The 19312-nt window shown below is 50.9% G+C and overlaps 1 protein-coding gene across 3 annotated transcripts in view; it reads left to right on the plus strand.

Annotated features, from left to right (window-relative positions):
* Window positions 1-10627: 10627 nt before the first annotated feature.
* RALB (RAS like proto-oncogene B) overlaps window positions 10628-19312 on the plus strand; it is a 46996-nt gene continuing 38311 nt past the window's right edge. Inside the window, exon 1 of one of the 3 annotated variants that reach the window (XM_039234870.1) lies at window positions 10628-10756. The gene's annotated coding sequence lies outside the window, so the exon portion shown is untranslated. Of the gene's footprint in view, window positions 10757-18073; window positions 18181-18839; window positions 18865-19312 lie in introns of those variants that run through there. The other 2 variants (XM_039234869.1, XM_039234871.1) reach the window with 2 other exon arrangements.

Below are 19312 nucleotides of genomic sequence, written 5' to 3' on the forward strand. Positions count from 1 at the left end.
GCAGTCACCGAAGGTGCTGAGGGACAGCGGGTTTGGGAGAGGAGGCAGGGGAGGGAGGGCGGGAGGTGGAGGGAGGCTGCTGACCCCAGGGGAGGCTGCTTATGGGAGGTGTAGTAGGAGAGCCTGGTCCTGGCCTCCCTTCCCCCTGAAGCCTCACGTCATTGCCCTCCCTGGGGTGAAAGGTGGCGTATTTAGATTCTGTCTCTTGAGTCGTCTTGACCTTGGCCTTGGGTAAGGAAGGTGGATGGGTCTTCCCTTAGGGCGCCTGGCTTTCATTTCCCTGTGCGTCCCCACTTCCTCGCGTTGGTGACTGTAATCACACGCCCGCACGGAGCACGTTGTTTGTCTTTGGCTGGGCAGGTACGTTGGGGTTCCCGCTGTCCTCTCCTCCCTCCGCTGGGGAAGCTTCAAGCGAGCAGAGTGTGCAGAGGCTTTGCACGCCAGCGACATGGGGGTGGGGCAAGGAGGGCGGAGTGGGAGGGTGGCCAAAGACGGCCTCCGCCTCCTTCTGGCTCCCGTCCCTGCGCCCTAGAGGGTCGGGCTTGCCCACTGTTGTGCCCTAATGCCCAACACAGTGCGTGGCAGCTGGTTTGCGGTCATAAATAATGGAGTGAAAGCTGGAATCTCTGTCACTCCACATTCTGGGTATATAGTGGGTGTCCAGTACACCTCCCCCGGGCACCCCATGGCCTTTTTTCATAGTAGTCTTTTTTAAATGCTTGTTTGTTTGTTTATTTTGAGAGAGAGAGAGCACATGCAAACAGGGGAGGGCAGAAACAGAGAGGGAGAGAATCCCAAGCAGGCTCTAAGCTGTCAGCGCAGAGCCCTATGCAGGGCTTGAACTCACGAACCATGAGATCATGACCTGATCTGATACCAAGAGTCCAACGCTTAACCAGCTGAGCCACCCAGGCGCCCCCTTGGCCCCCATCGTCTTAATGCACAGGGGTTGGGGGCAGGAGCCGCGAGCAGTGGAGGAGATGGCTGTCTCAACCCTCACCAGGGCTGAGCTGTCCCATGTCTCCTTGGTGCATTCCTGGAGGCCCTGCGTTGTCGTGAGCGTGGCCTAGGTGACCCGAGGCTGTGTTTGCAGGGAGCAGGGGGTGGGGTGGTCACAAGAGAGGCATTGCCTCTGTTCCACATCTCTGAAAAGTGCTGGCCTCTTTCTGGAAATTGCTCACTTCTCTTATCAGCGGCTTTGGCAGCTGTTGGGGGAATTTCTGGAGGGAGGGGCTCCTGGAAGGAAACCACCATCAGACTGCTGATTCCCTAGAAGCCCAAACACAAAGGGCGGCATGGAGCTGGTGCTACAGAGCCGGTGTTTTTTCCCTTAAGAACAAGCCAGATCATGTCAGAAAAAGGAAGGCTGTTATCCTTGAATCTTATGTTTTGTTCCAAACGATGACCTAAATGTGTGAGGATTTCAGCCGCCGAGGGGTGAGGAGGGACAGAGAAGGAATTCTGCATTAAATGGTGGCGGTCAGGTGGGTGTGATCCCCCTGGTACATGAGGAGGACCCAGATTGCTCTGAGAAGCCACAGGGCAACCCTTTGATTCAAGTGTTATCATCCTAGTGTACCTAGAAGTATACAGAGAGGGAAAGAGCCCCTGTGAGGTCACACAGCATGTACTGATGGAGCTGTGTATTAGACCTCATCAGGTCTCTGACTCCAAATCCCTCAAAGAGAGAAACGGAAGGTGATCCACAGCCTTGCCTTCTCGTCTTGCTCTAGATCATTCCCTGCCTTCCCTCCATCAGACCTTACCCTTTGCACATCCCAGCCTCGTTGGGGGTGGCTTCTCCTTTGTGTGCTGCTGAGTCAGCAAGAGATTGGCTTCCAGGCCCCATGTGTTGCGTGTTGGGGACTTAGAGATGGGGCCCCCATGGTGGGCTTTCGGGCCACCACCCCTCGGTCTTTGGCTAGGGCAGTGAGAGCTGGGCTCCAGGGGAGGACGGAAGGCCTCTCTACTGGGAACAGGAGCAAAGTCAGTACCTGAATCTAGAAAGGAATCAGTAGCCACACGACACAGGCTCCATCAATCACAGGGCTGTGTTTGTCTTGGCCCCATCCTCACTGTGCTGCACGAGCAGACAGAGCCCCAGGGGCCATGAGGACCCGTGGTGAGAACACTGTACCATGTGCTTGCCCCCTCCCCCCACTCCCTGAGCCTCCCCAAGGAGATGGATGGAGGTGGCTCTAGCTGCGTATAATCCCCGGAGAGCCACAGGGCCCAAGGTCCCCCACGGGGAGAGAAGCAGCCCTTGTTTGGTCCTAGGGAGGAGAAAGCTCAGGGCAGAATCCAGTTCACAAGACAAGCATCCATGGGGTGAGTGCCTGCTGTGAGCGGGGTCCCCAAATAGAGAAAATGGCTACTCCACTCCTGTTGGTGGGGCCACTGAAAGAAAATGGACAACAAGCGTTGGTGAGGACGTGGAGAAATTGAAAACCCTTGGGCACCGCAGGTGGGATTGTAAATGGGATGGCGGTTCCTCAAGAAATTGAAAATAGCACTACCGTACGATCCAGAAATCCAGAAATCCCACAAAAAGAATGGAAAAGCAGGGGTCGAAGCGTTCTTGGCACACCCATGTTCACAGCAGCATTGTTCACAAAAGCCAAAAGTTGGAAGCAACCCAAGGGGCCCCCCGAGCGAATAAGCAAAACATGGTGCACACACAATGGAGTATTATTCAGCCTTCAAGAGAAAGGAAATTCTGACACCCGCCATGGTATGGGTGAGCCTCGAGGACGTGATGTGATGTGAAATGAGCCAGTTGCAAAAAAACCAAATACTGTATGATTCCACTTATAGAAGGTACTTAGCTTAGTAGAGGCAGAAAGAAGGAATGGCAGCTTCAGAGGGTGAGAGGAAGGGCAGGGTTTCAGTTTTGCAGGAAGAAAAGAGCTCTGGAGATGGATGGAGTTTGCACAGTATGAATGTGCTTAGTGTCCCTGAACTGTACACTTTAAAAATGGTTGAGGGGCACCAGGGTGGCTCAGTCAGATAAGCATCTGACTTCAGCTCAGGTCATGATCTTGTGGTCCGTGGGTTCGAGCCCCACATCAGCTTTGTGCTGAGAGCTCAGAGCCTGGAGCCTGCCTCGGATTCTGTGTCTCCCTCTCTTTCTCTCTCTCTCAAAAATAAATAAACATTAAAAATTTTTTAAAAAGTGGTTGAGATGGTGAATTTTATATTATGTGTATTTTACCATAATTAAAGATAATATAAGAAGTTAACTCAAAGCAAAATAAAATAAAGGAAACCAAAGGGCTCCTACAGGCAATATAGGTACTAAGCACTTTGCTTTGTATTATTTAACCCCCAACCAACCTCCATGCAATAGCTCTCTCCTTGCAGACAAGAAAACTAAGACTTAAAGGCATAACAGGGCTTTTCTTTTTTTTAACATTCATTTATTTTTGAGAGAGAGGGAGTGACACAGCATGAGCAGCGGAGGAGCAGAGAGAGAAGGAGACACAGAATCTGAAGCAGGCTCCAGGCTCCGAGCTGTCAGCCTAGAGCCTAATGCAGGGCCTGAACTCACGAACCACAAGATCATCATCTGAGCTGATGTCTGATGCTTAACCAACTGAGCCACCCAGGTGCCCCAAGGCATGGCAAGTCTTGCTCAAGGCTCCCAGCTTGGAGGTGGCAGGCCAGGACCTAAATCATTCTTATGTGCTGGGCAAGAGCCATGTCATACTATCGCATTGGGCACTCTGTCTGCTGGGGTCTTAGGATTTCCGTTGGGGACCCTCACACTCATCAGAGAGCAGAACAGAAGGAGCTATGTAACTGCTTGTGAAAATGTAAGGACAGATCTGAGAGGCCTGAGTCATCAAGAAGGCTTTTTAGAAGGTGAAGGGAGATCGGATAAGGCTGGAGGTCATGGCTGATCTGCTACTGTTACCCTGGCCCCTGAGAGGTGCTCAGCAATGCGGAAGGAGCTGAACCTGAAGGGGCACTCCCCACCGCCACCCCAGCTGCCCCGATCCTCCTCCCTGTGGCTTCAGGCTGCCACACACCATTTCATTCAAGTCCCTCAGCTGTCCTCACTGGGGAAATGTTATATGCCTTGAGGGGAGTCCCTCTGTCTGGCACTCAGTTCCTCCCCTCTCGAGAAGCACTGCAGGTGGGGCTTTGACAACATCGGTGGGTGGGGGCCACTGAGATCATCCCAGGGCATGGGTTAGACTGTAAGGTCCTGCAAATGCAGGATGCCCTGTTAAATTCGCATTGCAGGTCAACAATGAATAATTTGTAGTGTAAGTATGTCCCCCATATTGCACCTATACTTGAGGTGGCAACCCTAGCCTTAGGGCTTTGTTAACTGAGAAGGGGTGGGAGGATGGTCTCTCTAGTGTCCCAGGACAGGGGCCTCAGGCAGAGCCAGGCCTGCCAAAGATGTTGGTTATTGAGTACCAGACCCAGCCTGTCACTGCTCTGCTAAGACACATGAGGCAGCCTTTGTCCAGCCACCAACCAGTGTGAGCTGACCAGACGGCCAGCAAGGGCCCTAATTATCCAGTGTGAATATCACCTGTTGTGTGCCTGACACCACTCTGTGTGCCACGCAGAGCCCACACTGGGAGACTACACTGTCAACATGTTGGGGTCTGTGTTCCAGATTTGGCCTGCTGTTTTCTGTGTGTGTCTTACCCATCTCCTGCCTATATCCTCCAGGCTCTCAGACAGGCTGCCAAATTCCATCTCCTATGTTTACCATCCCATGCCTACCTTACCAGGGCACTCCGAGTAGCATGCCCTTGTCCTTCAGCCTTTCAATCAAACTTTCTCCAGCTGTTCCCTCATTCATCCATCCATCCGTCTATCCGTCCGTCCATCCATCCATCCATCCATCCATCCATTTCCATCCATCCGTCCACCTATCCATTTCCATCCATCCATCCATCCGTCCATCTGTCCATCCATCCATCTATCCATCCACCTATCCATTTCCATCCATCCATCCATCCATCTGTCCATCCACCCATCCACCCATAACAAGTATTTGTTGAGGCTTGCTATGGGCCACTGTAGCAGGCACTTTGATGTATGACACTTCAGTGCTAGGAGGGATTAAAAGAATTCTGTATAAACGTGAGTGGCTGACAGTAGCCATCAGCTTCAGTTTCTGCTTAACTGAAGGTCCCAATCTCCTATGTTTAAGCATCAGTGATCTGGGGAGATAGTTTTAGCCTTGCCTTTACATACCAGCCACTCCTGCAGGCCTTCAGGCTGCAATAAAATGGGGATAGAAACATTGTGGAGGCCAGGAGTGCCATGGGACTTCAGCAGTCAGGAGCTGAGCTGGTTCTACCAAAGGCGTGGCCTCTTCCTCATCCGGGGCCCACTCAGGAGACCCTAGGGGTCCCAGACAGCCAGTGCCTGGCACAGCTCCTGCCTCTTGTGGGTGCTTGGTGTAGACTTGAGGCTGAGTGTCACTGTACAGAGAAAACCAAAGTCAGAGAGGGGAGGTATCTTGTCCAGGGTCACACAGCTTGCAATTGTCGCTGGAAAGGCTGTAGAGACCTTGGTAAAGAGTATGGATTTTGCTGTCAGGCACAGCTGATTTGAGGCCTCATCTGCCTATCAACCTCACCGAGCTATCTGTAAATAGGAAATTACGGTTCCCTCTTAGGCCTCGCAGCACGAGGGATGCCATGATGATGTTATAAAGCGCTGGGCACAGGACCTGGCACAGTGCCAGCCTGAACAGCTCAGAGGAAGGTGGACCTTGGTCTCTGTTAGAGGCTCCCCGCAGCCTCCCTTGGCCTAAACATGTCCCTTCTGAGATCTGGGCCTCTCCTCTTCCCTGTGGGAGGGGAGGGCAGGCAGGGGTGGCCCCGAGGGACAGAGAGCAGAATCCCAACCTCTGGCCAGTCGGTCCTTCCCACTGAGCCACTGTGACCAGTCTGCACAACTACCCAGAGAGTAAACTGCTTCCCGCAATTTATGACCCTGAGTGCCAAGACTGGGAGTGTCACCCACACAGATTGTGCCCAGCGAGGCTTGGTGTGTGCCCCTCCCCCTGCAGGAGCTTTCAGCGGGTTGCCTGGAGGTCCGTGCCAGATCTGTGGTGGATGGCCATGGTGCAGGTGCTCTGAAGCAGGCAGAGCGTGTCTTCATGCAGAAGGACGCCGGGGAGCACGTGAACCGCCGTGTCGCGGGCATTAGCGAGGACGATGAAGACTTAGTATTTAATGCCAAGACAGATTTAACTTTGTCTCTGAGAGATAACTCTCTGTAAGCTATGATGGCAGAAAGATAAATCTAGCTAATTCAGTAATTTAGAGTAGGAATGAGTCACTTTTAAAAAAAAAATTATAATGTGTTTCCCAAGTAGATTAATTTCTTTCAGAAGAGGAAAGCTCATCCTCTAGTCAATTACTGGAGCCTCTGCCTTTTCAGCAGAACAACTCCCAGGAACAGCTGGTTAGCTCTCGCTGACTGGCCAGGGCTGCAGTGAACATCTAGAAAGATAGAAATGAGGAAACAGAGGCTCTCTGGAAGATCAGGAAGACGCATAGCAAAGAATGGTTTTGAAACCCCTGCTAAATCTTTTATAGTGGCAATATCTAGATTGAGCAACAGGGTCAAGATTTTGACTATGCTTGGGAATAGATAAATGCTAGGGGCTTTTCTTGGTAGCTTCCAGCAAACATCTGCAAGGAAAGGAAGGCTTGGGGAGGGATGGTACGCAGGCTTTGGAGATGATTTGAATCACGTGTTATCCTTATCTGGCACCTTGGATGAGGACTTGGGAGTCTGAGCCTTTCTCTGAGGAGGGATAAATCACCCCATTCTAGCCGTTCTGAATAAAGATCTCCTGTTCTCCCCTGAAGCCTTCGCTTGGCCTGGGACTTCAGGTTTGGATCAACTGGATGATTCAAATGCTTAGGAAGGGGTGGGTATCCATCGAGCCAGCATAAGTCATTGCATCTTCCGTGGGAATGAGACAGTGAGCCCTGGTCCTGAGAACAGGCTGAGGTCATGGGAGATGGGGGCACAGAGGGGCAGAGAAGCCCAGAACGGAAAGATGTTCCAAGTGCTGAAGATAACCTCCATCTATTTTTGGTATTTGCAGTAGAGTCTTTCCATGACCTTCAGCAGGCAGCAATGGTTTTTGGTTTTCCATCTATAGATTAGTGGCGCCCTTTGTTTTCCAGTCCAGGTAGACATCAAGTATCAAATGCCCCCAGTGATGTTAGGGCTTGTCAGACTCCATCTAGCAACATCGTCTGTTTAGATAATACTGCAGGCTGATGGGAACAAGTCTCTGAATGCTAGCTGACATCCTAGGAAATTGGTCAGCTGTCTGCTCCACATCTCTTCCTGCCTGGCTTTTGAGCACAATCTCCCTGGGGTCAGAGTACCTCGGGGTGGGGTGGGGGTGAGGGACCTGACTTTTAACCCTGCCCCTGCTTCCTCTGGGATTTGGCAGGAGGAGCCTCTGATTTAGTGGTCAGTCCCTCTGCAGTCGCCCCACATTTCCTGTTATGGAAGGACAGATCACTCTTCCAGCCTTTGCTCCTGTGGCCCCCACTTTGCTTGGACTCCTGGAATAGCCTCCTAACCTCCACTCCCACATCTGTCCCTTGCAGCCCATTTTCCACACCACAGGCCTTTTTTAAAATCTGATTCGAACATGTCACCCTCCTGGCTTGAACCTCCTCAGAAGCTCCCCGTCACACTTGGAATAAATTCCAATCTCCTTATCATCACCTAGAAGCCGCCACCTAATCTGGCTCCTGCCTCCCTCTCCACCCTTGTGCCGGCTCACTTCTCCCTGCTCACGGCTCTCCACCCAGGACCTCCTGTCTGTTCTGAAGGGGACCAAGCTTCTTGTTGCCATAGAAGTTTGTGCATGCTTCTTCCTCTGCCTGAGATACTCCCCTCTCCTTCCCCCCAACTGCCAACCTTTTCCGAGATTGATTCCTTTCCCTCCTTCCGGGCATCGTTTGAATGTCACCCACCTCCTAACAGAGACCTATTTTTTGCTTCTCAGTCTCAAGTAACTTGTAATGACACAATGCATAATGACCGAGTTTGTCTACTGGGTTATTACCTGTTCTATTCTATGAGCTGTTCACCACTGTGTCCCCAGCTTAGCACACCTGAGGGCTTTGTAGCAGTGAGAACAGGACAGGCTATGCGGCAGTAGACAAACAACTTCCAAATCTTAGTGCCCTCAGACCACAGAGGTTTGCTTATTGGTTAAATGTGGATTGGCTTATTGTGAAATGTGGACATTGTTAAATGTCCACCCTGGGTTGGCAGGGGAAGTGCTGTGGACATTGTAGGGTCCCAGGATGATGGAACAGCTATGGCCCAAACATTCCCAGTGGCCATACCAAGGAGACAAGAGCTATGAAAGGCCTCGTATTGGCAAATAAGTTCTCTGGTCTCCAAATGATTTATGTGTTACTTCTACTCACAAGTCATTGGTTAGAGCCAGTTGCATAGCCTCACCCAACACTAGAGCTAGAAAGTTCAATCCTAATCAGTGCCTAGGAGAGAGAAACGGAAATGTTTGTCAAAAGCAGTAAAGTCTCATGCAATACTCAGTAAGTACTTTTGAATAGCAAACCTGTTTGCCAGATTATTTAAAAAAAATTTTTTTTAACATTTATTCACTTTTGAGATACGGAGAGAGACAGGGTGCAAGCGGGAGTGGGGCAGAGGGAGAGGGAGATCCAGAATCTGAAGCAGGCTCCAGGCTCTGAGCTGTCAGCACAGAGCTTGTCGCGGGGCTCCAACTCACCAACCGTGAGATCATGACCTGAGCCAAGGTCTGACACTTAACCAACTGAGCCACCCAGGCTCCCCTCAGTAAATATTTTGAAGGAGGGAGTGTCTAGAATGTTCTTTCCACAGCTTCGGCCTCTGGTGGTAATCACTATTTAAACTCACATTTGTTGGGTGGCTCAGTTGGTTGGGCGTCCAACTTCTGCTCAGGTCATGATCACTCGGTTCATGAGTTCCAGCCCCACGTTAGGCTTTGCACTGATAGTGCGGAGCCTGCTTCGGATTCTGCCTCCCTCTCTCTCTGCCCTACCCCCCCCCCTCAAAAATAAATGCACATTAAGAACAATTAAACTAACATTTGTTGAGCCCTCACCAAGATCCTAACACTCCCAAGTTCCTAGTGGAGTTACTGCTCCCATTGGGCAGCTGGGGAAACTGATGCCCACAGAGCTTTAGTTGTTTCCTAAAGTGACTACTGCTAGTTACATGGTAGAGTCCTCCTTTGAACCTATGCTTCCTGATTCCAAACCTGTGATTAACCATCACTCCATAGGAAGAGGTTTGGGTCTGATTCCTCTTCCAGGTTATACATATTACAGAACTTTCTTTTTGAGACCCCTCCTTCCTTCTCCCTTATAGTATCTGGCAGTGTTTCTCTCATATGCTTAGCATGCAATAAGTCTTTAATGTGTATGAGAAAGATAAAACAGAATATTTAAGATAGTATGACACTAGGATATTCTTCGAGTTAAATGTTTTTTTGTAAGCCTGTTACTGAAGACTAAGGTAAAGCTTCTGTGCCTTTTGACACAGTGGTTGGTAGAGGGCCTGTATGTGTTAGTTGCTTTTACATAGCAATCTCATCAAGGCATAAAACCTCTCATAAAATACACATGTATCCTAATGTATAATTATTAACAAGGAAAGAATTAGCTAGCTGCTGTGGATATCAACTTGAACAAGAGTTTCCATTCCTAGAGATTGTACGGGGAGAGCATTTAAACAATTGTGATACAATGTGACCTGCTGTGAGGTTTGTGTAGGCGGCAGTGGGGCCACACATCCTGCTGAGGGGGGTTGAAGAGGATTCAGCTCTAGGGAGGGGCAGATAGTCAGGAAAATCAACCCGAGGTTAAGCCCTGTTTGGATAAAAAATTACGAGTTCCCTGTATTCGAAGGACAACGCGGCGGGAGGGGGGCAGGTTGTGGGTGAAGAAAGCTTGCCCACTGCACTTCCTGCCTCCGGGAAGCTGGGTTTAGGATTCTGACCCTTGTATGTGATCTGGATCAAGTTGTTGCTAGGCATTGGGCAAGTAGCTCCATTGCTGCTAATGGGATGTCATTTAGCCAAGCGAGTCGTGGCGGCAGGCAGAGGTCCCGCTGTCTCAGATGTCCCCAGGACGGAGTCCGGCAGCAGCTTGGAACTTAAGACACTCCCGCGCTGCAGCGCAATTTTGCTTTTTCTATATCGGTCCGCTTTTCCCTTTTGCTTTCCACTAGTTTGGCCTCACTCTGACCTAAATCTACGACTGGAGCGCCCTCCACCCGCCCACGCCCAGAGTCCCCAGACCAGCTCGACTCCTCCACTGCAGCCGCGGTCACGCGCAGCGAGTCCGGCCAGCCGCCCGGCGAAAGGAGGAGGAAGTAGGGGTGGGCGGGGCAGGCGGGCCGAACCCGCCCCTCCCGGCTGAGGCGGCATCTCATTGGCAAAGCCTCCTCCCCAGCCTCCGAGACCCGCTTCGGATTGGCTGGTATGCTCTTAGTGGGCGCGGCCTCCAGGGGGCGGGCGGGAGCGGAAGGAAAGCGCGCTCTCTCGGGAGGTGGGGTTGCCTAGGTGACGCCGGGGGCGCGCCCGGGGTAGGGAAGCGAGCCAGGGCTGCTCAATGACAAATCGGCAGGGGACTGCTGGGGTCCGGCCCCGGGAGGAGGCGAAGGAGAGGGCGGGGCAGGTTTAAGAGCGGCGGGGTCGGTGCGGACGGCCGAGGCGGCGCGGGACAGGTCCCAGGTAAGGGTGCCCGTGCCTCGACAGGCCCCTCTCCGGGCGGGGTGGGGCGCGGGCCGGGGAAGTCGGGTGCGCCGTCCTGCGCTCGGTGACCGCCTGCCCCCGCGCCCTGCGCGTAGGCTGGGGAGGGAGGCGGAGGGCGACACGGGGTTGTCGGCCCCTTGGGGCCCCGGCAGGTCCCCTGGAGAAAGCCTCCCGGCTTCCCAGACCCGGCCCGGGGCTGAGGAAATGGGGGCAGAGCCCCAGCCCCTCCCTTTTCGCCGCTCCTTCCCTTTTCCCACAAATGGCCTCTGCTTCCACTTCCTGCCCTTTCGGGCCTCCAGCCCGAGGATGGTCCACTTCCTCAGTCCCTTAGTCGCCTTTGTGGGCAGGGTAAGAGCTATAATAAATGTTGCAAAAACTTACTAGAACCTTAAGAACTTGGACCCGGGGCCGTGTTCCAAAAGCTGTTTGGTCTGTTTTTGGTCCTGTCTTCCAAGTGAGCGTAAAGTTCTTTCTTTGCCCCCACCCCGCGTCAGTTCCTTTCTGATAGTAGGACTGCCATCGACCGACCGCGACTTCTAATAGGAAGCACCGCGGACTTAACTGTGTGGTGGACCAGGCTTCCACGTGGGCCTCTTATCCACGGATAAGGTTATACGTGTCCCGGTGGGTTGGGAACTGCTAGTGGCAGAGATAGCTGTGCCCAGGCTGCTTGTTTGAGCAGTGTCCTTTCTGTGCTAACGTAACAGATGAATTTTGGAAACATTGGAGCTTTGGTATTGTTCTCAGGTGAGCCTTCTGGGGAGAAGTTCTTGCGTCTGGTGGACTGCGTTAGAATTGCCCTGGTGGTTCGGTGGTTAAGCATCAGACTTCAGTTCAGGTCATGAACTCACAGTCTGTGAGTTCAAGCCCTGAGTGGGGCAGCAGTGCTGACAGCTCAGAGCCAGGAGCCTGCTTAAGATTCTGTGTCTCCCTCTCTCTGCCCCTCTGGCCCCCTCTTTCAAAAATAAACATTAAAAAAAAAATGTTTAGATTTGCCCATGAAAGAGACTTGGCTGATGGTTTCATTTGCGTCCCCTGTGACGTCAGGAAACTTTCTGCTTTGGCCTAGCTTTTAACCTTATTTCTTTTTTAAGTTTTGGGGATGGATAGTGGGCAACCCATTGCCAGAGAGTGTAGCATTTCTTTTAGATGGGCACATGACCTACGTTCAGCAGAGCAACGAAGATTCTTGGATGTCAGAGCTCAAAACAGGTGAAGGCAATGTTCCTGAATCCCGGAGCAGCGGAATTAGAACGTGGAAGTTCTCAGAAAGAGAATGACTGGGGAGGTGGCGTTGAATATCGGGAAGAAGAGGAGGGCAGAGTGTGAAGACCTAGGTGTGATGCTGGTTTTGAAACTTTATTAGTGGTGGGATCTTGAACATGACTTTTCACCTCTGTGTCCTGGAGAGTCCTCGGCAGTAAGAAGGTGGTAAATCGTCATGCCGCCTGTTAGGAGTACATGAAATTAGGAATGTTTAAGGTGTTCTGTTTGGTAGTGGGGGTGGAATGGAGTTAAGGTGCGAATAACGACAGGGATATACATTCCTTCTGTGTGGTTTTAGTCCTGACCCCTAGACTGGGTTCTTCTGACCACATCTGAGTCTTAACTTCCTTTTCTATTCATGGTATTTCCCATTGGAAACAGTGGCTGTCTGAGATCTTGGCAAGGACTTTATGAATACGGGACCCAGACACAGAGGTAGGGAGACAAGAATTAAAATGTCAAATAAGATCGAAACAGGTGTTGGTGAAAGGTGGAAGAAGTAGAAACGTTCTGAATTCTTGCCTTGGCTGGAGATGGCTGGAGACTCTGGAAATTTGTAAACCAGAGTTGAGGTAATCCTTTGTACCCCATCGCCCAATCCCACAATGCCTCTTTGCATTCAGTTACTAAATCCTTCTCCACTCATGAAAGTTATGAAAGTTAGAGACATTGTTGGAGGCCTTTTCTGAGAGCTACTTGTGGAGAAGGTTTAACCACGTAGAGCTGCAGTTTCTGGAAGAGATCTTGGTGAACTCGTCTGAAGTGCCCATGGTAATTTGTCTCGAGTTGATAAGGCAAGTGTCCCACCTTTCCCTGGTCCCAGTTGCTTCTGAACAAATAGCCCCTGCTGTTAGATAAAGGCAAGACCCTTGAAATTTGTTTTTTTTCGAGTGCATGCATGTTGCTGAGAAGTCCGAATCAAAGAGAACAGAATCCCAGGGGAAATGCAATCCTTCCTAATCATGGGGGAGGTGGGAAGGAAGAGGTGGGAAATGAACATTTTATAGAGCATCTGCTGTCCCCTTGGCACTCACCCACTGATCTAACCAATACCAGATACGTACCTGACCTTGGAGATTTGACCATGAGCTGGCTCTCAGTTCTCTAGGTTACTTAGGAATCCAAATATGGGTGTATATATGTACCTATTCTTAGAGACTTCCAAAACGAGAACCCAGTAGGCAAGAAGGTATATGAGCTTTTGGACGAGTGAGAGTGGGGAGAAACATGATGAGAATGTGGACACGGAAAGTCAAAGAGGGAAGGTATTGGGGCGCCTGGGTGGTTCAGTCAGTTGAGCGTCAGGCTTCGGCTCAGTTCATGATCTCGCGGCATATGGATTTGAGCCCCGCATCGGGCTCTGTGCTGAACTTTTGCTCAGAGCCTGGAGCCTGCTTCAGATTCTGTGTCTCCTTCTCTCTCAGCCTCTCCTCCACTCGTGCTCTGTCTCTAAAAAATAAATAAATGTAAAAAAAAAAATTAAAAAAAGAGGGAAAGCATTTCAAGTTTATGTTACTCTAAAAGAAAAAAAGTGAACTTTTTGTGAGTGCTCCCTGTGGTGGTCGTAGATGACCTTTGGGGAGTTTGTGCTTTTTGAAAAAATTGAAATCTAAATGCAGAGAATGATGCAATTCAGTGATAATTGCTGATACATTGTTGTCATTGTTGCTTTTGCTCAGGTATACATAGTGTACTTGAGGCCCACAGAGATTGGGAATTGATGTGGAAAATATTAAGTGAAATCTGATCCCAATTAGGATATTGTAATTTTACTTTAGACAATTAAATTAGGCAGTGTAATTTTACTTAGTATATGGCATGAGTTGAAGGAAATATAGTGGTTTGGCCCTGTGTGGTTGGCTACCTCTAGAGTTCATCCGTCTTGAATGAATTTTCTACTGCGGTATAATAAATCATCCCAAATGTAATAGCTTAGAGCAATAGATGTTTATTGTCTCATACAGTTTCTGAAATTCAGGAATCTGGGTGCAGCTTGGCTGGGTGCTTCCGGCTCGAGTCTCTTTGGAGGTTGTAGTCATCTGATGGCTCGACTGGGGTTGGGGAATCCCCTTCCCCGATGGCTCACCCACCTGGCTGCTGACTTGAAGCTTCAGTGCCTCTACCATGGGCCCTTCTTCATAGGACTCTTCACAATGCGGTGACTAAGTCTCTCCCCAGAACAAGTGATCTGAAAGGCAGAGAGAGAGGACAGTCAAGATGGAGAGCGTGATGCCTTTGTGTCTAATCTTGGAGGTGACAGGCATACCCTCACTTCCTGGTACAATGTGGGAGGGGACTATACACAGGGAGCTTGAGGACCCTGGACACTCGTGGAGGCTACCAAATTTCCTTTTAAAGGTTTAGACCAGACATTATTGAGCACATCTTTGTTTCATATGCTTCCTGAAGTATGTGTGATAGAATAAAATGCAGCCAGAGTTTTTACCATTTTAGAAACTTTTAATATTTTACTTTTAACGTTATGTTCTTTCTTCTGGTTCTTCATTGTCAGATGCTAGAATTAATTAGCCAAATATGCACTAGCTTTGGAAATTAGAAATTTAAATCTTGCTGATCCCTAAACCAAATGGAACAGTTGAGGTTTTTTTTTTAACCCTAAGACAAATTGGTGAAGAAAAAAAAAATATTGCCAAAATGATCTCCTTGATGAACAGCTTAAAATTAGTCATTAATCATCTGTGTATTTTTAAAAATAAAATTCACTGGCAAAGGAGCTAAAGAAATCTTGGAGAGGGGTGCCTGGGTGGCTTAGTCGGTTGAGCTTCTGACTTCGGCTCAGGTCATGATCTCACAGTTTGTGGGTTCGAGCCCCGCATTGGGCTGTGTGCTGACAGCTCAGAGCCTGGAGCCTGTTTCAGATTGTGTCTCCCTCTCTCTGCCCCTCCCCTGCTCATGCTCTGTCTCTGTCTCTCTCTCTCAGAAATAAATAAAAACATTAAAGCAATTTAAAAAAATAAAATAAAGAAATCTTGGAGAGTGTAATCCCTGGCCCTCTCCCCCAAGTATTATAAATCTTTGGGCAATATGTATTTGGCCAGCAATTTTTCATTTCTCTTTTTAAAACCTGACACCTTTTACTTATCCACCTGGATGGAAAGACTTTATTCTTTTAGCTTCTAGATGAAATCTTCCTGAAGTTTCTGTAGGTAGAGAGAAGAGGAATCCTGAGCCTAAAGCCTGATTCCATGATTTCTAAGTTCCCTAATAGCTCGAAAACCTCCGTGACTCTAGTATTTTCATATAACAAATATCCTTTGCACAAAGCATACTTAGAAAGAGGCTTTTCACGAATCATATTAAGTTGTAACTTCAGAAAATGAGGTGTGGTGGGAATGGCTTTTGTCCAGCCTGGCCCAGTTCAAGGTTGCTTGAGTGGTCATGAGGCAGACTGGAAACTCAGCAAAGCTGGCATTTCCTTTCTTCCCGTTTTGGCCCTTTTCCCATCCGCTGCCCTAATTTATGAGCTAGTATCTTTCTTTTCTGTCATCCTACCTCTCCCGGAGTCACCCTCCTTCCTTCCACCCCAATCAGCCAGTAACAACAGGAAAGGACTGGCAGACTGGCATCCAGTGTGGATTAGCTGATCCTGTTATCAGTGGTGGACTTAGTCAGTGTGGGACCTCTACTCATACTTGTGTGTTAAGCCTTTTTGAAAAATCTAAAATTATATATTTTCCTTCATTACGTTCTGCCATTTTTTAACTTCAAAAGGGGCTCCGGACCCAGTTCCAAGGTGGAGTGTGCGTGTGGTTTCCCCCCACCGCTGTGTGATTCTCTGACACCAGCTGGGTGTCTACATTTCAACTCCGTTCTGGCACAGCCTCCCCGGGAACAGCAGCACATTCCACAGATGAAGGGCCTGGCCCCCAGGACCACACTGCACTTCACATGTCGGTCGCAAACTGAAAGGTTGGTGCCTCTGGCCACCAGTGCCCGTGCTCAGGTGTTCTAAAGGCCACCTCATTAGCACAGACCTAGCCGTGGTGGACAGATCTTGTCGTGGATAACAGAACACCCATTTCGCCTTTGTGGCTCTGAAGCTTTTCAGGAACTGAGGACATGAGACTTAAATATCACAGCAGAAGGTGCTCCCGTTGCTCTGAGCGTTCAGGAGGCCCCAGGGCTTTGGGGAGCCGTGAGATGGAAACTGGAGGAAGACCACGTGTATATGAGAGAGATATTTGGCCACCTGAAGGAGCAGGTCTGCACTTCTTATAAATCACAGCGTCACAGCCTCCTAAATACTTGTACAGTCTGCCTCCTTTCCCCATATCCTCTGCCAACCTGTAGGCCACGTTGTCTCTGGTCCAGCCTGCTGTGTGTCCCGCATCTGCCCTTGGCCCCTCTATTTTTCCGCATTTTCGCTAGACTGATCTTTTCAACATGCCGGTCTCAATTTTGTCACCCATTTGCCTGCATCAGTTCCGTGGCCTTCCATTGCCCTCGCTGGAAAGTCTAAAATCTCTGACCTGCTGGGCCTGCGGGGGCTCAGATGATCTGGCCCTTTCCTTTCCAGCGCAGCATCATCTCAGACAGAGCCTGCCTCTCTCTCTCTCCGCTCCGGGCAGCCACAAGGTCTTCTTCAGTCACTTGACTGTCTATCGCTTGCTTCCTCTTGCTTCCGGTCTCCCTAAAAGCAACCCAACAAGGGAGCAGAGCAAGCAAAAGGAATCCTAGGTGGGAAGGCACTCGGCATATTTGTGGAGCTGAAAGACCGCCAAGCTGGCTGGGGACGAGGTTGGCGGAGGGGCTCATAGGCCGTGGTGGATAGCGGGTTTGGATTTTATCCGTGGTGCGCCAGAGCCAGTAGAGAGCTTTATGCCCACTGTTACCTGCGCTTTTGGAAAATTCACAGTAGGGGCTGTGTGAACGATAGATTGAAGAGGGGCTAAGGTGGCCGTGATGAGTCATTTAGGAGGTCACGGCTGTTCGGCGATGGTTGCCTGGGCCTGGTGTGTGTGCGGCAGAGGAGATGGAAGGAGTGGATGGATTTGATGTGGGTTTTGGAGAATTGGTCATGGACTGAGTTGGGGCAGAGTCAAGGGGAACCGCAGATAAGTCTCAGGTTGTTGGCTTTAGTAATAACGTGGGCGCAATGAGTTACCTGAGCATCTTCTAGGCGGGGAATAGTGAAGAAGCAAGAGATTTGAAGCAGGGAAGGAAGTTCTATTTTGGGAATGTTAAGTTTGAGATTCTCACAGGACAGCCACGTGGGGGGAGGTGGCGGTTTGGCAGAGGGACAGGAGTCTGGAGGTCAGGAGAATGGCCCAGGCAGCATTTTAAAAGTTTGGGAGCGGCCGCCGCGTAGCACTGCAGGAATGGATGAGGTCACCAAAAGGGAGGGGAGATGTGGAGGCCAGAGCTCTGAGGGGGACTGACATTTAGGAGCCAGGTAGAGGAGGAAGGCCTGGCCTACGATGCTTGACAGAGGCGACAGAGAAGCAGCTAGCCCCGGGGGAGAGTGTGGTGCTCTAGAGGCCAGAAGGGACAGGACCCAGAGGGAGATGCCAAGTGGGATCTTTGAATCGCCTGCCACCCCTTCCCTTTTCCAGGCAGCCTTCACTCGCTCACAGTTGCCACATGTTCTTCGGCGACAGGGGGAGGGTGTGGGGGAGGAGAAAGAGAACGGTTTTTATTGGAGTTTGCAATGTGGGGTTTGTGCAAGACCCTGACCAGCCCAGTGTGGAGAAGTTATGTTCGGGGAAGGGGCCACCCTGGAAGGGGTTTTGTAAATGAAGTAGGGGGGGAAGGAGACGCAGAGCCTTGTCATACGGGGCGGGGTCCTTGGGCCTGGAGCTTCGTCCATCCGGGGGTTGGTAGGCTCGGGCTCCCCCTAGACCTGCGGAATCAGAATATGCATCTTAACAGGACTCCCAGGTAGTTGAAAGTTTGAGAAGCATTGGGAGAGATAACCAGGGCTACAGGCCGATTGTGTCACTAGCTGGGAGGGACATATGGCCATCAAAGGGGCGGTGTGTGTGTGTGTGTGTGTGAGTGTGTGTGTGTGTTTATGATGAAGATAAAGTAGTAGCTTCTGTGTGCTGTTGGGGATGATCCCCTGCAGAGGTGAAGACTGGCGAATGACGCGCAGGACAAAGGGGATCGTGGCAGGAATGGTAAATGGCAGGAATGCCGTTCCTGGGCAGAGGGATGGGACGCGTGGGGGTAGGGGGCGTGTGGAGCCCAAAGCCTGTGTGGGGTACTTGGCTTTGCTAAGAGCAGGAGTGTGCTGTTCATGCCGCGGGAGACGGGGAGGAGGCGGGCATGGATGCCAGGGGGTCTGTAGATTTGGTGCAGGAGCAAAGAGGCGGTTTGTGCCTGATGGCTTGTGTTTGGGCAAAAGAAGGTAGAGTGTGAGCTCGGGGAGGGCATAGGGGAGAGTCAGTCAAATTTCTAGGCAGTGTACAGTGGATGCCCACTCCTGGGTTTAGATCCTAAGTGCATTTATTGCGAAGTTTCCCGAGGCTGGCTGCACGGGTCTCTCTCCCTCTCCGGCAGCGTTGATGCGCCAGAGGCTGGGGCTGGAAAGGAGCGAAAGGGGCCAGGGCGGATAGCACCAGCAAGTGGGCTTTCATGAGATCTAAGCTCCTGAAGGAGGGAGGTGGCGCCCGGGGGGAGGTAACACACTCTAGAAAGTGCCAGAGGCCAGGGCTTGCCAGCAGCCATCAGGCAGGGAACTGTGGTGGTAGCGGTGAGGTAGTGTGTATTTAAGCAAGCGAGCTGGGAGGGAGGAGGCCGAGCTGGGGGATGGAGGAGACTGGCCCTTTCTGCTGAGGATGAAGGGCGTGAGCACGGCAGTGGTAGGTAGGAGGAAGGAAACTTGGATTTCGGAGAAGAGGGGGTCAAGGACTGGGGAGAGGCCGGGCTCTGTGGCAGGTTGTCTGAATGCACACAGGAGTCACTGAGGGGGTAACAGGAGAGGGGGGTAGAAAGGAAGTCTGTGAACCAGAAGTAAATACCACTGAGGGCAGTGACGGCATTGTCCACAGATGACCTGAGGGCAGCAAGGCGGGGGGGGGGAGCGGATTGCCCAAGCCTCGAAGATACAGGGTTTTTGCAAGAGGAAGAATGTCCTCTACTGGAAGTGACAGTGGGAGGGAGGAAGCACACTTACTGCTTCCTGGCCCTGAGGCGCATGGTGGGAGCGGAAGACCGCATCTGCTTCAGATGGAGCGTCCCCAGGGCACACCAAAGTCTCAGGGACAGCAAAAAGCTAGCGGGAGCTTATTGGAAGAGGTGTGGGGGAGG

The sequence above is a fragment of the Hyaena hyaena genome, unplaced genomic scaffold (assembly GCF_003009895.1).
Source record: "Hyaena hyaena isolate Hyena2069 unplaced genomic scaffold, ASM300989v1 scaffold_91, whole genome shotgun sequence".
Classification (NCBI taxonomy): domain Eukaryota; kingdom Metazoa; phylum Chordata; class Mammalia; order Carnivora; family Hyaenidae; genus Hyaena; species Hyaena hyaena.